Consider the following 12,997-nt stretch of genomic DNA (forward strand, 5'->3'; position numbering starts at 1 on the left):
GTGGCCTTATGCAAGTCTGCAGATGTTACTGTAATTCAAATTGGCCCCTGACACTACTAGTTAGCATTGTACACCGACGATCTCCTAATATATATCAGAAACCCACGTTATATATTGCCTTCTTTAACTTGATTCGATTTGAACGTTTTGGCCAACTGAGCAATTTTAACGTAAACTACACCAAAACAGACGCCTTTAACATTTTTCTACCTGCCTCCACGGTGGAATCTCTTAAGACCTCCTTTTTTTCTTTCGCTAGCAACAATGCCACCTTTAGTAATATATGTAGGTCTTTGTCCATGTAACAATGTGTCATTGGAGATTGCAACTTAGATGTATATTTGTTTATACTGAAGAGGCGCCGGTCTTAACTTTGACCTGCTTAACTCGTTTTATTGTATTTTCTTTACTTTTATTGCAAAAGTATTCACCCCTCTTGACTTTTTTTGTATTTTGTTACATTACAGCCTTAAAATCATTGTTTTGTTAATCTGAATTTTATGTGATAGATCAGAACACAATAGTTGGTGAAGTGAAATGAGAAAAATATATAAATAAAACTATTGTTTAGAAATAGAAAACAGAAAACAACATTGCTTACCGGTAATCGTTTTTCTCGATACCCATGACGGCACCCTGTGCGACTCAGGACCTCCCATCAGGACAGGAAACCTGAGAAGATAAAAAGGACACACCTCCACACAACACCAGTAGAAGAAATAAATTGTTCTCCGGAGAGAAGTGACAAAGGGTTAAAAACCCCCTTTTTTTTTTTTTTTTTATCTATATTACGTCATATAGACCTGGCAAAAAGCCATCAACAAATATATATATATCTGCTTGGGAAGGGAAATATCGGGTGCCGTCATGGGTATCGAGAAAAACGATTACCGGTAAGCAATGTTGTTTTCCCCTCACCCATGACGGCACCCTGTGCGAGATAAACTATAAGTAGAACCTAGGGGGGGGCCACAGCCTGAAGGACTTTCTCTCCAAAGGAAGCATCAGAATGGAGCTGTAATCTGTAATGTTTAAGAAAAGTATGCGGGGAGCTCCAGGTAGCCGCCCTGCAAATCTGGGCTAACGATACATCAGCTTTCTCAGCCCACGAAGTAGACACCGCCCTCGTAGAATGGGCCCCAAAACCTGAAGGGGGGGGGAGACCCAGGGAAATATAAGCTCTAACTATGGCCTTCTTCACCCATCTAGCAATAACCCCTCGGGATGCTTTTTTCCCCCTATTTCCTCCTAAAAACTGAATCAGGAGGTTCTCGTCCTTTCTCCAAGGAGCCGTAACATCTAAGTAGACTAACAAGCATCTCTTGACATCCAAGCAATGAAACTTTTCCTCCAAGCTATTGGAGGGGTTAGGAAAAAAGGAAGGCAACACAATGTCTTGGCTCCTATGAAAATCGGAGACAACCTTGGGAAGAAAAGAAGGCAAGGGCCTAATAACTATCTGGTCATCCTGGATGATCGTATAGGGCGGAAATGCCGAGAAGGCCTGGATCTCCGATATCCTCCTAGCCGAGGTAATAGCCAGGAGGAAAGCCATCTTAATGGATAAGATGTCAATGGGAACCTCTAGTAAGGGTTCAAAGGGTCTATCGGTTAGGGCCGTCAAGACCCTATTTAGGTCCCAAGGAGGGGAAAGAGGTCTAACGGAAGGACAGATTCTGGCAGCGGCAGAAAGGAAACGCTTGACCCACGGGTGGTTTGCTAATTGGAAGTCAAAAAAGTAGCTCAAGGCCGACACCTGAACTTTTAAGGTGGAGGCCTTGAGCCCTTTGTCTAACCCTGCTTGTAGAAAGTCCAAAACCTTAGGGATTTCAGGAGGACTAAATGGATCAGGGCTAGAACCCAAAAAGGAAGAAAAGACATTCCACACCCTATTATACTTCCTAGCTGTTGACGCTTTTTTGCTACCTAGAAGGGTGGAAACAACTTTGCTAGAAAGCCCTCTCTTCAACCAGATGTCCCTGTCAATCTCCATACTGCCAACTGAAGAATCCCCGGATTGGGATGCCATACAGGCCCCTGGGAGAGTAGATCCTCCCTCGGAGGGATCACCCAGGGAGGGCCCCTGGCTAGACTTAAGAGGGTGGGGTACCAGATTCTCTTGGGCCACTTTGGGGCTATCATGATTATGGTGGCTCCCTCCATCCGTACTTTTTTCAGAACCTGCGGGATTAGGGAAATAGGTGGGAAGGCATAGCCGAGTTCCTGGCTCCAATCCTGAGCCAGACTGTCTACCGCTGTAGGATTCTCTGTGTAATCTAGGGAGAAGAACCTCTTTGTCTTCCTGTTCTTCCGGGTGGCAAAGAGATCTATAGTTGGGGTCCCAAACATTGTTACAATCTGGGAAAAAACTTCCTCGTTCAGACTCCACTCTGCCTGCCTGAGTTCTACTCGACTTAGAAAATCGGCCACCGTGTTCTCTTTCCCTTTCAAGTGTATTGCGGATAAGACCAGGTTCCTGTCTTCCGCTATTTTGAAAATTTCCTGGCAGAGGAAGATTAGGGATGGTACTTTTGTCCCGCCTTGATGATTTATATAGGCCACTGTTGTTGAATTGTCCGAGTAAAATACCAACTTTCTGTTGGAGACCTCTGGAACTGCCACCTTTAGTACTCTTTCTACCGCCTTGAGCTCCTTGTAATTTGACGTGCAGACCCGGGTTTTTAAATCCCATCTTCCCTGCCAGTATTTTCCTTCTGAATGAGCTCCCCAGCCCCACGGACTGGCGTCTGTCGTTATCAGCATGGGTTCTATGAAGGACCAAGGCATTCCTATCGAGAGGTTCTTCTCGGACGTCCACCACAGAAGGGAGTACCTTGCTCTGGAGGAAAGATGAAATTTTCTCTCTAGTGTTTGTGGAAGACCATTCCAAATCTTCAAGATATCTGACTGTAACGGTCTCGTGTGGATCTGAGCGAATGGTACGGCTGGAATTGTAGCCGTCAGGTGCCCCAGTACTGCCATCGCCTCCCTGATGGAACATTGGAAGGACCGGAAAAGGAACCAAACATGCTCTATTGTCGAGGACACTTTCTTCTGAGGGAGGAATGTCTTCTGAGCCGTAGAATCTAGCTGCATTCCTAAAAAGGTGCAAACTTGAGAAGGGGTTAGACAAGATTTTTCTTGATTCATTTTCCACCCCAGATCCTTCAACAGAGAGCACACCAGGGCGAGCTCTGCTTGTAACTGCTCCCTTGTTTGGGCTATGAACAAAAAGTCGTCCAGATATGGTACTACTACTATCCCAGATGATCGAAGGAATGCCACCATCTCCGACACGACCTTGGTGAAAATTCTCGGGGCTTGAGAGACCCCAAACGGCAGTGCCCTGTATTGTAGGTGCAGAAGTTGGCCCCGTACTTGGACAGCCGTCCTTAAATACTTTTGGGAGGAAGAGTGAATTGGGACGTGATAATAGGCATCCTCTAGGTCTATACTTGCCATCCAGCAACCCTGGTATAACAGGTCTAAAGTTGTCTTTATAGTTTCCATCCGGAATTTTTTGTATCTCAGGAATTTGTTTAGACGCTTTAGGTTCAGAATCATACGAAAGGAACCATTGGGTTTCTTTATTAAAAAGAGTGGGGAGTAAAACCCCCTGCCCTCCTCCCTCCCCGGGACCTGGCAAACCACTCCTTTGTCCAACAATAACTGAACCTCTCTCTCCAGAACTGTGGATTTTAGAGGATCCTTTGGAGTTGGAGTGTGGGTGAAAAAGACTTGGGGATAGGAGCGGAACTCCAACCTGAATCCCTCCGCTATCCCCCCCAAAACCCACTTGTTTTGGGTGACGTTCGCCCAAGCCGGGAGAAAGGCAGAGAGTCTCCCCCCAACCTGGAGTCTGGCGTCATTGCTTGTCTTTTGGTTTGTTATCCTGGGATTTAAACAGGAAACCGCTAGTTTTTCTTGGAAATCTATCCCTTTCCTTCCTATCATAGGGCTTACCCCTCTGTTTTCTAAAGCCCTGCTGGGGTTTACGAAAAAAGGGGGGTTTTTGAGGGACAGGAAACCCTTTTTTCTTGTCAGATGCCTTCTCCAAGATGTCATCCAGGGAGGATCCAAACAATCTATCACCCTCACACGGAAGGGCACACAGCCTGGCCTTAGACCCCTGGTCACCCTTCCATGACCTAAGCCAAATGGCTCTTCTAGCCGCATTTGTCATAGCTGAGGACTTGGCAGCAAAGCGCATAACATCCGTAGAAGCATCCGTTAAAAAAATATGCCGCTTTAGCAAAGGTGGGAAGAGAAGCTAAGATTTCCTCCCTGGGCTTTTTTTCCCTCAGATGTTTCTCTAGCTGTTCAATCCACAATCTTAAGGACCGGGATACCCAAGTGGCTGCCACTGCGGGTCTAAGACAAGTAGCGGAAGTTTCCCATGCCCGTTTAAGGTATATATCTGCTTTCTTATCTAATGGGTCCGACAGGCAACCCAGATCATCAAAGGGGAGGGCAGATCTCTTAGCTATCTTAGCGACTGGAGCATCTACCGTAGGAGCCCTATCCCAGCTGGAGGAAACTTTCTCTTCATAAGGATATTTCCTTTTCACCGAGGAGGGTAAGAAAAACTTTCTATCAGGATTCTTCCATTCTCTATTGATGATCGCTTGCATGTTATCATGAATAGGGAAGACCCGATGTTTTTTAGGGCCTAATGCCTGAAAGGCCTGGTCCGCAACTGATCTGGTCTGCTTAACTTCTTCTAATTGCATGGTTGCTCTGACGGCTTTTAATAACGGCTGCGTGTCCTCTGGGGAAAAGAAGGATCTCCCTGAATAATCTTCATCCGAGGAGTCCGAATCACTAGACAATAGTTGTCCGGATTCTCCGCCATCTTCGGAAGAGTCCAACTCAATACTGTCGTACTCTGTATCCTTTCCTGGTTTATCTGGGGACCTGGCACGGCTCTTACTGAATGCTTTAAAGGACGCCTTAATAATAGATTTCATGGATTTAGTAAGGGTCTGGGATTGCTCTGCTACCAGATTATCTATACACGCTGAGCATAACGCCTTCTGATAAGATGCAGATAGGGGCACTTTACACTCCGCACATTCCTTGTGTCTTGTCTTAGAAGATGATTTTTTAGGTGGTTTAGGGATCTAAAAACAATCATAAGAAACACCATATTAGAATAAAAAGGAACGCTCTCACCCTGAAGCTTTTCCTTTTTTCCCCATCCTCAGACCGGTACCGGACTTGCAGGCCTCAAGGGTTCCTGGGGTTCAGCGCGTCCTTCTGTAGGCTCCGACATGATTGCCCAGGATCGCTACGTGGCACATCCAAATTGTGCCCCAGCTGGCTGCCTGAACCTGCCGCCGTATTTGTATTTTAAAGGACGCGCTCCGGCCTCTACTTCCGGGTCCTGCACGGGCTAAGCCCCGCCCCCCCCGACGTCATCTCCAGGAGACGGCCCCGCGCATGCGCATAAGCGCACGGACGCGCGGGCGCCATCTTGGAACTGGGCAGAGCGAGGAAGAGCATGGGGAGCCGCCTGGACACGGCCACAGCGGCTCCCCGCAGGGCCGGAGAGAGGGCAAGCGCAGGCAGACTTATGGGGAGCGGCTTCCGGCACGGCCACAGAACTACCGCTCCCCAGGGATAGGACTTCCCACGGCACTCAGCCACAGACCTTCCCCAGCTCCGGTGTCTTGGAGGTACGTCTTCAGCAGTGCTGCTTCTCAGGATCTCCCATCCGGAGGACAGGAAACCTGAACTGGTGTTGTGTGGAGGTGTGTCCTTTTTATCTTCTCAGGTTTCCTGTCCTGATGGGAGGTCCTGAGTCGCACAGGGTGCCGTCATGGGTGAGGGGAAAAATGGCATGTGCGTATGTATTCACCCCCTTTGTTAGGAAGCCCATAAAAAGCTCTGGTGCAATCAATTAGTCACATAAGAAGTCACATAATTAGTGAAATGATGTCCACCTGTGTGCAATCTAAGTGTCACATGATCTGTCATTACATATACACACCTTTTTTGAAAGCCCCCAGAGGCTGCAATACCTAAGCAAGAGGCATCACTAACCAAACACTGCCATGAAGACCAAGGAACTCTCCAAACAAGTAAGGGACAATGTTGTTGAGAAGTACAAGTCAGGGTTAGGTTATAAAAAAGCCTGTACATAGGACGACAATAAGCCGTACGCTCCATAGAGTTGGGCTTTATGGCAGAGTGGCCAGAAGAAAGCAATTACCGTATTTTTCGCTTTATCAGACGCACTTTCCCCCCCCCCCCAAAAGTGGGGGGGAAAATGACAGTGCGTCTTATAAAGCGAACACTGCCATGTTTACTTTGGTGACGCTGATACATCGCAAGCCGCAATGTATCAGAGGGGTGGGAGGAGAGGACAGAGGCTGGCAACACTCGCGGCGGGGCCCGATGTAGTCACTGTACTGTAATACATCGGGCCCCGCTCACGGCAATTTTCACATGTACAGTCTATAATCTTCAAGCAGTATCTCTGCTTTAAACTAGGGCAATTCTCTGTAGTAGTATAACTCACTATGAAAGCGGCAGGCAGGGCGGCAGCGTAACCTCGCGATGCTCACTCATTCACGCTCCTTCTTCTCCTTCATGATTCAAGTGGGAGGAGCGTGAATGAGTGAGCATCGTGAGGTTACGCTGCCGCCCTGCCTGCCGCTTTCATAGTGAGTTGTACTACTACAGAGAATTGCCCTAGTTTAAAGCAGAGACACTGCTTGAAGATTATAGACTTTACATATGAAAACTGCTTCATTACCCTCTGCTTTCTTCTATAACAGTACTCACTATGAAAGCAGCGGTCCAGCCGGCACGTGACGTCACTCACTCGGTCATGCTCCTCCCACTTCATTAATGAAGCTGGCAGGAGCGTGACTGACTGAGTGAGTGACGTCACGTGCTGGCCGGACTGCTGCTTTTATAGTGAGTACTGGTATAGAAGAAAGCAGAGCCATTAAAAGATATTACATATTAAGTCTACTGTGTGCCCTGTGGTGTAATGGGGGGCACTATTCGCACAGGGACAATATACTGTGACACATATGATACTGTGACCAGCATAAGATCATCTTATGCTGGTCACAGTATCATATGTGTCACAGTATATTGTACCTGTGTGAATAGTGACCCCCATTACATAAGATGCTATATATGATGCTACATCCCCCGTAGTAGTGTATCATCCACACATCCCCCTCATAACAGTGTGTCATCCACAGGTCCCCCTCATAACAGTGCGTCATCCACAGGTCCCCCCATAACAGTGCGTCATCCACAGACCACCATTAGTTCAAAACCCACCAAAAGCACACCTTTTGGTTCAATTTATTTTTTCTTATTTTCCTCCTCAAAAATCTAGGTGCGTCTTATCATCAGGTGCGTCTTATAAAGCGAAAAATACAGTACTTTCAGCTAAAAGCAAAAAGGCACGTTGTGAGTTTGCGAAAAGGCATGTGGGAGACTCCCAAAATGTATGGAGGAAGATGCTCTGGTCTAATGAGACTAAGGCTCCATTCACACGCCCGCAAAATGTGTCCGCATCCTTTCCGCAATTTTGCGGAAAGGGTGCGGACCCATTCATTCTCTATGGGGACGGAATGTGCTGTCCGCATCCACATTTGCGGATCCGCACTTCCGCATCCGTGCTTCCGTTTCCGCAAAAAAATAGAACATGTCCTATTCTTGTCCGCAATTGCGGACAAGAACAGGCATATTCTATTATGTCGGCAATGTGCGGTCCGCAAAATGCGGAACACACATTGCCGCTTTCCGTGTTTTGCGGATCCGTGTCTCCGTGTAGCCGCAAAACACATTGCGGACGTGTGAATGGAGCCTAAAATTTAACTTTTCGTCCATCAAAGAAAACGATATGTCTGGCGCAAACGCAATACATCACCCTAAGAACACCATCCCTGCTGTGGGGATGTTTTTCAGCAGCTGGGACTGGGAAACTGGTCAGAGTTGAGGGAAAGATGGATGGTGCTAAATACAGGGATATTCTTGAGCAAAACCTGTACCACTCTGTGCGTGATTTGAGGCTAGGACGGAGGTTCACCTTCCAGCAGGACAATGACCCCGAACACACTGCTAAAGCAACACTTGAGTAATTTAAGGGGAAACATGGTAAATGTGTTGGAATGGCCTAGTCACAGCCCAGATCTCAATCCAATAGAAAATCTGTGGTCAGACTCAGGGCCGGACCGGCCTGCCGCAAGGTTTTTTTAAAGTACGGCGGCGGGCACTCCCCCGCACCAGGCGGCTGCTGCACTGCCGCGTTTATGATTGTGCACCGCCCGGGCGCAGCCTGAAGAGAGGCACTGACAGGAGGGAAGCGCTTCTAATGTAGCGTGGCCGAGCTCTGTTCAGTCCGCGGTACAGGAGCTTTTTTTTCTTGTACCCGGCCGGACTGACAGGAAGTGCTCACTTAGTGTGAGTGACAAGGGAGGGGGGGAGAGAGTGACAAGAAAGGGGGGGAGAAGAGAGTGACGGGGGAGAAGAGATTGACATCCATCACAATGCACCCCTTGCACACATACACAGAAACACACCTTGCATCCCTTACATACACAAACACAGATTCACACAACGCATTCCGTACACACATTCAGAAACACACAATACATACCTTATACACAAACACAAACTTCTTTCTATCCCTTACACGAAAACACACTGCAATCCACTACACACACACTGCTATCCCTATACACTACATTCCATAAGCACACACATTAGATTCTCTACAGCAACACATAACACACCCTCTACACACTTCACCCACTGTGAACAAACTCATGGGTGGAACATGTAGGTGGACTTATGGGTGGGCCTTATTGGCATACTCACCGTCAGACCCTGGGGCCCAGACCTTGAGCTGTGTAAAGGGCCCCAAAAAAAATTGAGCTGCTTCCCGTTCCCGTGTAGTCATGCATTGGGCTTAGGGCTCTTTAACACGAGCGGATGCCATGCAGGTAAACAAGAAAATGATGTTGTGCTGGACTGCTGGTATAATTACACAATGCTATGGGGCTGGTATGTAATTTTTTCCGGGGCTGGTATGTAATTTTTTCCAGGGCTGGTTTTCATACCCAGTCTGGCCCTGGTCAGACTTAAAGATTGCTGTTCACAAGCGGAAACCATCCAACTTGAAGGAGCTGGAGCAGTTTTGCAAGGAGGAATTGGCAAAAATCCCAGTGGTAAGATGTGGCAAGCTCATAGAGACTTATCCAAAGCGACTTGGAGCTGTGATTGCCATAAAAGGTGGCTCTACAAAGTATTGACTTTAGGGGGGTGAATAGTTATGCACATTGACTTTTATTTTGTCCTATTTGTTGTTTGCTTTCAAATAAAATAAAAACAAACATCTTCAAAGTTGTGGACATGTTCTGTAAATTAAATGATGCAAATCCTTAAACAATCCATGTTAATTCCAGGTTGTGAGGCACCAAAATACGAAAAAAGTCAAGGAGGGTGAATACTTTTGCAAGGCACTGTACCTTAATAAAAAAAATCTCAATGTTGCAAAAAAGAAGAAAAAAAAAAGTCTCACAGCACTTCAAAAATTAGACTAGGCGTATTGGCATCAGTCTGACCTCTAGTGGTTCTTTTTCAATACGATAGATTCATATTCACTAAGACTTGTCTAATTAGTATGCGCATAAAAATGTTGCACAAGTGAGCTGAGAGTAGGCGCACGTCTCCATGACAGTGCCACTTTTTAGGTAAAATGCTGCGCAACTCGTCACTCAAAACAGACAAAGAAAAGTACGCCAGCCGTGTAGTAGAAATTAAACAGTTTTTGCAACAAATGGACGACACACCTATATAAATAGGTTGGAAAAAACGTAGAAAACTGAATTAGTCAAAAAAAAAAAGGAATAAAAAAAGGCAAATGAGGCACAATTTCAGTAGTAAATGCGCCAAATAAAATAAGGAGGTCTAAAACAAGATTTTTTACACTATAAAAAGGGGAAAAAACCACTTAGTAAAAGTGCCTGAGAATTTGTATCTGTCCTTTATACTTTCTCTCCTGGTTTTGGCTTCCAAAACTGCATCAGGAAACCTGACCGTGTGGCATTGCCCTAAAGCAGGGATGGGCAAACTGCGGCTCTCCAGCTGTTATAAAACTACAACTCCCAGTATGCCCAGTCTGCCTACAGCTATCAGCCTACAGCAGGGCATGATAGGATTTGTAGTTTTACAGCAGCTGGAGAAGCCGCAGTTTGCCCATCCCTGCCCTAAAGTGTCCAGTGCTGGCCTATATGCCTATCAATGAGATGACACCTGATGCGGTTTCTGCCAGGGTACGGGCAGTAGTGCGGTTTCCCATCAACAACAATTGGAAGGCGGATTCTGTATAGTTTAAATAAAGCTTTAGAGTGCCTAGACACATGGGCGCACATCTACTATAGTGTCTGCGCCTGTTTTCAGGAGTAAAAAGCGGTTTCAGACTCTTTCATGTTTAAAGTCTCATTTACCAACTGATTTTGCGCCCGTTTAGGTGGCACTTGGTCCTTGTTCGTCTACGCAATTCTTATTTTGAGACTAATGTTGGAGTTGTCATTACTTGTGCCTTATTTCCAATGTATTTACGGTATACATACACAGTCTTATTTCTACTCCACTCCTGACCAGGCTTATTTTTCCCATCTATTTCGAGGGGGAACTTGCACATGCTGTCCGCATCTTTTGTGGCCCCATTGAAGTGAATGGGTCGGCATCTGACCCGCAAAAAATGCAGATCGGATCCGGACGAAAAATATGTTGGAGTGCATGAGACCGAAGTGCAAGCATATTTTTGGTACCTACGGTTGCTGGTGTTATTTTTTTGTGTTTTTTCCCCAAACAGTGAATATCACTTACAAACACCAGATTTTTATGTTGCTTTTTTACTGCCCTTTTGTGCTGGCTTTGCTGGTAGAAGATGCACCTAATTTATGACGAGGAGTGTGTCATGTCATAAATTAGACCCACCTTCAGCAGTCCATATGCCTGGCTGAAAAATTAGACCAGCCCCTGTCTGGAGTAGCTTTTCACCAACATTTTTGCCCGTTTCCAAGTGTAAATGTTGGTAAATTTGTCGGGGCTGAAGCCCTGGCATCCCCTCCACACTCCTATGCAATAAAATACCCTTGCAATAAAATATTGTCGCACAGGGCTTCAAAAAGTCACAAAAAGGGAACGTGCAACATTTTTAAGCCAAAAAATAGTGTAAAATATTGGAAATAACCCATAGTGTGTCTTACCACTAGCATAAAGAAGGGGATGTAAAAATGGCAACAGCTCTAGCAAACTACATTTTTTTTAAGCCAAAAAGTCACCTAATTTGGCTGTAGCTTACCTTCCCTGCAGGATCTTCACGCTAGCAGGTGTAGAAAGAGAGCGGCTAAGATTGCCTCAGACCCTTCTCACTCCATCTTCCAGCCTATGCCTTCAGGAGTGAGATAGCGCCCAGGGGCTACTAAAACTTCCAGGCACAGGAACAGCTTTTTCCCTCAGGGAGTTGCCTTACTTAATGCAGAACCACACTAAGGCTCCATTCACATGTTCGCAAATGGGTCCGCATTCGTTCCGCAATTTTGCCGAACGCGTGCGGATCTATTCTTTTTCTATGGGGACAGAATGGATGCGGACAGCACACAGCATTTGCGGAGCGCGGCCCCGATCTTCAGGTCCGCAGCTCCACAAAAGATAGAACATGTCCTATTCTTGTCCGCAGCTTGCGGACAAGAATAGGCATTTCTATAGGGGTGATGGACGTTTGAATGGAGCCTAAAGCTGCTATGACTTGAAAGCATTACAGCATAGAACTGAAAACGATCACTTCTCCCTGTTTATGGCCACTAAAACTCACATACTGTCCTTGTCCTGCACTATCCATACTGACTGTCCTTGTACGGTTTTGTTTGTGTCCGTCAAGCAACTGCCAAGTCAAATTCCTTGCAAGTGCAAACTTATTTGACCAAATAAATTGATTCCAATTCTGATCTTAAGGCCTCATGCACACGGCCGTGCCGTTTTTTGCGGTCTGCAAACCGTGGATCCGCAAAAAACGGAAGCCGCCCGTGTTACCTTCCGCAATTTGCGGAACGGAATGGGCGCCGGCAATATAAATGCCTACTCTTGTCCGCAAAGCGCGGACAAGAATAGGACATGTTATATTTTTTTTTAACAGGGCCACGGAACGGAGCCACGGATGCGGACAGCACACGGAGTGCTGTCCGCATCTTTTGCGGCCCCATTGAAGTGAATGGGTCCGCATCCAAGCCGTCAAAATGGCGGCTTGGATGCGGACCCAAACAACGGCCGTGTGCATGGGGCCTTAAGCCAACATCTGGAGCTGGGGATATTACCGCAAAAAGGCACTCAAAAACCGTGTGAAAACTGCCTAGGGAAACCAGAAGTGGTTTATGTGTATAAGAAATAATTCACATAAGACCCACAGTGTTGTTATCCGTGTCAGTAGATATCAAGATGAACATCAGGAAATGAAGATAACCGTGCAGGAATAAACACAGCGCTACCAGAACCGCTTCAGTTACAGGTAAAAGCCATGTCTGGTGGACTCATCCACCCCCAAATCAAATCTCGGAGTTAAAAAAAAAAAAAAAAAAGCATGGCACAGTATCAACTGGAAGCAAATAGCCTCATAATAGAATCTGCAGCTCTGATGATTACATTACAGCCTCTCTGGCAGCCAGGCCTCACATAGGAGGAGAGCTTCATCAAGCATTTCCGGGAGCTTGTTAGTGATAATTGCTCCTCCAGAGAGATGCTTGTTGTGTTTTAGCCCGGACACGTAATGTGCAGCGGGTCAAGAGCAAATAACAATGTGCATCGCTGCACCATGCAGGTCATGTTAATACAGCTTGGAGGATGGCAAAGTGAAATCAGTAAGGAAGGTAGCTGAAGGGAATAACATACAGTCAGCTCTGTATCCTGATAAACACAGTGCCAGTCCGAGGCATTGCTGAGGTGCATGATTGGGATCCGCAGGTGA

The sequence above is a fragment of the Bufo bufo genome, chromosome 2, assembly GCF_905171765.1.
Source record: "Bufo bufo chromosome 2, aBufBuf1.1, whole genome shotgun sequence".
NCBI classification, from domain to species: Eukaryota; Metazoa; Chordata; class Amphibia; order Anura; family Bufonidae; genus Bufo; species Bufo bufo.